Below are 6,413 nucleotides of genomic sequence, written 5' to 3'. Positions count from 1 at the left end.
CGTGCGCCCCGCCGTCTCGCTCGTCGCGCCCAAACGCCCGCCTGTGCCTTGGCGCTGCCGAGCCCGAAACTACTTCGGCCGATTTCATCGCCACTCCTACCCCGCGCGCCCCTGGTGTGGTGCTGCTCGCCGATGCCGCTGAAGCCGCTCCTCTCGCCGGTCGCCTCTGTCCTGTGCGCCGTCGCCATTCCCCGTCCTCCGCCCGGTGGGCGCCCGGCGCCGGCGCCCCGCCGTGGCCGAGGCCGATCCCCCGGTTCACCCTGTCGGGCGTCCCGCCAGCGCCCAGGCGGGCTGTGCCCTGTGCCCATTAACAAGCAAACCCGCTAGGCCCCTATGGGCCTATGACATATGGGCCCGCCCCAGAACGGTTTTATAAAAAAAAGGATTTAAAAAATATATATTAAATAAATAAATAATAATTAAATTAATTAATTAATTAAGGAATTAATTAAGTTAATTAATCATAATTAGATTAACCTAATTAACTAATTAGTTTAATTAAACAGTAATTAGATTAGCTAAACATTAATTAGACTAAACAGTCAATGACGAACGGGACCCACCTGTCAGGTTGACCAAGTCAACCCTGTTGACTGCTGACGCCAGCATGACATCATGCTGACGTCATAAATTCATTTTCGAATTAAATAATTAATTAATTAAATTCCAGAAATTAATATAATCTTTAGAAAATCATATCTTTTAATCCGTAACTCGGATTAAAATATTTTCAACATGAAAGTTGCTCAGAACGACGAGACGATTCCGGATACGCAGTCCGTTCGTCCGCCACACACCCCTAACCTATCGAACTCGCAACTTTTCCCCTCCGGTTCATCTGTCCGAAAACGCGAAACACCGGGAATACTTTCCTGGATGTTTTCCCCCTTCGTCGGTATCACCTACTACCGCGATTGGGCGCACCTAGCATCGTTACTTGTCATGTCATGCATCGATATGCATTTGTTTGCATTGTATTCATTGTTTCTTCCCCCTCTTCTCTCCGGTAGACTACGAGACCGACGCTGCTGCTGCCCAGTTCGACTACGGAGTTGACGACCCCTCCTTCTTGCCAGAGCAATCAGGCAAGCCCCCCCTTGATCACCAGATATCGCCTATTCTACTCTATACTTCTTGCATTAGAGTAGTGTAGCATGTTACTGCTTTCCGTTGATCCTATTCTGATGCATAGCCTGACATTGTTGCTACACCTGTTGATACCTTACCTGCAATCCTAAATGCTTAGTATAGGATGCTAGTTTATCATCATTGGCCCTACATTCTTGTCAGTCTGCCTTGCTATACTATTGGGCCGTGATCACTCAGGAGGTGATCACGGGTATATACTATACATACATACATACTATACAGATGGTGACTAAAGTCGGGTCAGCTCGAAGAGTACCCGCGAGTGATTCACGGATTGGGGGCTGAAAGGACCTTTGTCCCGACGGCCCTCTGTGTGGATCTTTGTGGCGGAGCGACAGGGCAGGTTGAGACCGCCTAGGAGAGAGGTGGGCCTGGCCCTGTTCGCCGTTCGCGGACACTTAACACGCTTAACGAGATCTTGGTATTTGATCTGAGTTGGCTACGAGCCTATACGCACTAACCATCTACGCGGGAGTAGTTATGGGTATCCCGACGTCGTGGTATCAGCCGAAGCACTTCAGACGTCAGCGACGGAGCGGCGCGCGCCGAATTGGACTGGAACGCCACTAGGCTAGGTCTGCTTTCGGCCGCCCTCGCAACGTGCAGGTGTGCTATGGGCGATGGGCCCAGACCCCTATGCGCTTAGGTTTAGACCGGCGTGCTGGCCTCTCTGTTGTGCCTAGGTGGGGCTGCGACGTGTTGATCTTCTGCGGCCGGGCATGACCCATGAAAGTGTGTCCGGCCAAATGGGATCAAGCGTGTTGGGTAAGTTGGTGCACCCCTGCAGGGAAGTTAATATATTCGAATAGTCGTGATCTTCGGTAACAGGACGACTTGGAGTTGTACCTTGACCTTATGACAACTAGAACCGGATACTTAATAAAACACACCCTTCCAAGTGCCAGATACAACCGGTGGTCGCTCTACCTCAGGGTTATGAGGAGGGGATCGCCGGGTAGGATTATGCTATGAGATGCTATTTGGAGATGCTACTTGGAGATGCTACTTGGAGGACTTCAAGCTACTCTCTTCTACTTGATGCAAGACGGTGGCGGCGAGAAGCGTAGTCTTCGTCATGATTAGTTATCCCCCTCTTATTCTGGCATTCTGCAGTTCAGTCCACTGATATGGCCTCCTTACACATATACCCATGCATATGTAGTGTAGTTCCTTGCTTGCGAGTACTTTGGATGAGTACTCACGGTTGCTTTCTCCCCCCTTTTTCCCCTTTCCTTTCTTTCTGGTTGTCGCAACCAGATGCTGGAGTCCAGGAGCCAGACGCCACCGTCGACGATGACCCCTACTACACCGGAGGTGCCTACTACTACGTGCTGCCCGCTGACGACGACCTGGAGTAGTTTAGGAGGATCCCAGGCAGGAGGCCTGCGCCTCTTTCGATCTGTATCCCAGTTTGTGCTAGCCATCTTATGGCAACTTGTTTAACTTATGTCTGTACTCAGATATTGTTGCTTCCGCTGACTTGTCTATGATCGAGCACTTGTATTCGAGCCCTCGAGGCCCCTGGCTTGTATTATGATGCTTGTATGACTTATTTTATTTGTAGAGTTGTGTTGTGATATCTTCCCGTGAGTCCCTGATCTTGATCGTACACATTTGCGTGCATGATTAGTGTACGATTGAATCGGGGGCGTCACACTCCCCCTGCCTCGTGGGCCCCCTGGTAGCCTTCTTATGCGCATATTTGGCTATATGGAGTCTTTTGTCGAGGAAAAAAAATCATAAGCACGCTTTTGAGACGAAACTCCGCCGCCACGAGGCGGAAGCTTGGCGGAACCAATCTAGGGCTCCGGCGGAGCTCTTATGCCGGGGAAACTTCCCTTCGGGAGGGGGAAATCATCACCATCATCATCACCATCGATCCTCTCATCGGGTGGGGGTCAATCTCCATCAACATCTTCACCAGCACCATCTCATCTCAAACCCTAGTTCATCTCTTGTATCCAGTCGTTGTCTCAAAGCCTCAGATTGGTACGTGTGGGTTGCTAATAGTGTTGATTACTCCATGTAGTTGATGCTAGTTGGTTTACTTGGTGGAAGATCATATGTTCAGATCCATTATGCATATTAATACCCCTCTGATTATGAACATGAATATGATTTGTGAGTAGTTACGTTTGTTCCTAAGGACATGGGAGAAGTCTTGCTATAAGTAGTCATGTGAATTTGGTATTCGTTCGATATTTTGATGAGATGTATGTTATCTTTCCTCTAGTGGTGTCATGTGAACGTCGACTACATGACACTTCACCATTGTTTGGGCCTAGAGGAGGGCATTGGGAAGTAACAAGTAGATAATGGGTTGCTAGAGTGACAGAAGCTTAAACCCTAGTTTATGCGTTGCTTCGTAAGGGGCTGATTTGGATCCATATGTTTCATGCTATGGTTAGGTTTACCTTAATACTTTTGTTGTAATTTGGGATGCTTGCAATAGGGGTTATTCATAAGTGGGATGCTTGTCCAAGGAAGGGCAGTACCCAAGCACCGGTCCACCCACATATCAAATTATCAGAGTACCGAATGCGAATCATATGACCGTGATGAAAACTAGCTTGATGATAATTCCCATGTGTCCTCGGGAGCACTTTCCTTCATATAAGAGTTTGTCCAGGCTTGTCCTTTGCTACAAAAAGGATTGGGACATCTTGCTGCACCTTATTTAGTTTTACTACTTGTTACTCGTTACAAATTACCTTATCACAAAGCTATCTGTTATCGATAATTTCAGTGCTTGCAGAGAATACCTTACTGAAAACCTCTTATCATTTCCTTCTGCTCATTCGACACTCTTACGTATCGAAAGGACTATGATAGATCCCATATACTTGTGGGTCATCATGGACTTGCTGGGAGTGTTTCTCAGTCAACGCATCCAACCACTCCAAGCCCGCGATCATCCTATGTGGATGTACTCGGGCATTGAGGACACCACTCGGATCCACCCGGAGGAGGTCACCGAAGAGATGGTGGAGCTGTGGTTGCAAGCCATCACTGGGAACAGAGATAACCCTCGGGGGTCTAGAAGAGTCCAACCATTCTACGCTGGCCTTGAACCTGAAAAGGTCTATCCTTTATTGTCGAGTGCTTCTTCATTCTGATTTGTAACTGTCTTTGTGCCTGACTGATGTCTATGTTATTCTCTGCCTTGCAGATCTACATTGATACGTACTCAATGCCCAATGGAGAGCAGGACCAGGAGGTAGAGGCGAGTGGGGGTGAAAGTGGCGATTGGAGATACGATGACGAGGACGAGGAGGAGAGTGAAGACTCAAGCGATGGCGAGGAGGTCGACTCTCCACCTCGTACTAAAAGATGTTCCAAGCAGACCCATGACCCCGCGAGCATCCGTGGCAAGGCAGTTGCACAGACCTCGAAGCGCACTCGGACTTCCTCCCCCGTTCCGACTGAGAAGGCTTCGAAGCAACCCAAGATTGCGGCTCTTAAGCCTCGGAAGACTCTGCCCAAGATCAAGATCGACGTTCCTATCGCCTCCAGGCAAGTGTTTTGTTTTATCCTTTTATTCAAGAACTTCTTCGGTAGTCGTCGACTCGCTTTTTTTCTTGACCGAGTGAGTTTGGGGACTTGCAGTGCTGCTACTTCTGGGACTTCTGTGGATATTTACAGGAATGAGGATGATGCGGAGATGGAAGATGCGGCTACTTCCAGAGCAGGTGTGACTCTGCCATATTGCCTCCAGTTTGTGAATCGACTGATATATTGCAGTCCAATCTTTTGCAGCGCCAGAACATGTGATTGAACTTCCAGACGATGATGAAGATGTGCCTCTGAGGCCTATGGGAAGGAGAGGCAGGAGCTCGGGCAAGAAAGCGCCGACCGGCAAGACAGCTCAAACGACATCAGTGCCCGAACCGGTGATCCAACAGACTGGAGACCTCAATCGGGCCTCTGTCACCTTTGCCGAACCTGTGTCGACTGAACATCCATCAGCATCGACTGCCCAAGATCCTGCTTCATCTGTTCAACTCCATACTTCAGACCCTCATATTGCTGCAACTATTCCATCGTCTCCGTTGTTCGTCACCCATCATGTCCCGAAGGATCAGGCGAGCGCTGCTAAAAAAGCTATACGCCAAGGAGGCCTGATGATGGAGCGGATGAAGACGGTGTATGAGATCAGCCAAGCCGCCTATGACGCCAGTGGAGCTCTCCAAGCCAACGCCCAGGTTAATTGATTTCGACTGATCTTCTAACTTGATACTTCAGCACTGCTGCTTTCTTGTTCGTAAGATGTGGATGAGCGTTTTCAAACTTCATGTGCATCTATTCACCCACTAGGTGTATTCTTTTACTTTGCAATCTTATTTACTTGAATCGATGTCGAGTGAACTTTCAATCAGTGGGGGCACGCAGAGTGCACCCACTGGGTGTAGTCTCCGAGACCATCATCGAATGTTTGATTCGGCGGGGGTCTTAGATATTTGTTGATAATAAATCCACTCGGTCTCGAATGGATCCTGTCGAGTGAACTCTTAAACCAGTGGGGGCACGCAAAGTGCACCATCTAGGTGTAGTCCCCGAGACCGCGGTCGACTGCGGGCAGTCGGCGGTGGTATGAAATCCAATATTGTTGTTGCTCTCTCTTTTTTTGGGCGACTGGTCTGATCAAGTCGAGTATCGAACCAAACCAGTGGGGGCACGCCAAGTGCACCCACTGGATGTAGTCCCCGAGACTACTGTTGAATGTTTGATTCTGCAGTAGTCTTAGAAATCTTTTCATCAATCGGGAGCAAATAATCTTTCATTGTGTCCACTAATATCTCTTAGTTACTGACTTCAGAAATCCTGTGAGCTCATATCCCAATTTGCTGAATTCGAGAGGAAGCAGATCTAGCTCAATCTTGACCTGGACTTGGCCAAGCAGAACTTGCAAAAGGCCAAGGACGAAATAGCTAGTATGGAAGGTAAAAACTTGCCGACTGTGAGATTGGACTGTCTCCCGAGTCATCTCTCCATTCTTCTTTCTAAACCGAGTGCTGTTTATTTTTTTAGAGAAAATGAGGCAGGCTCTGGCACAGAAGGACCTTGATCTTGCACCGGCACAGAAAGAATCCCAAGAGAAAACGCCCAAGAGAAAACAGCACTTGCCGACAAGAAGCTGGCTTCAATCGGGACGTTAGAGGAAGACAACGCCAAGCTGAAGACCACTCTTGCCGAAGATAACAAGGGAGTGCCACGTCTGAAGAAGGATAAGGTAGCCCTGAATGACAAGATTGAAGATCTCACTC

This window comes from Triticum aestivum, chromosome 7A (genome assembly GCF_018294505.1).
Source record: "Triticum aestivum cultivar Chinese Spring chromosome 7A, IWGSC CS RefSeq v2.1, whole genome shotgun sequence".
NCBI lineage: Eukaryota > Viridiplantae > Streptophyta > Magnoliopsida > Poales > Poaceae > Triticum > Triticum aestivum.
This window is presented reverse-complemented; position numbering follows the sequence as displayed.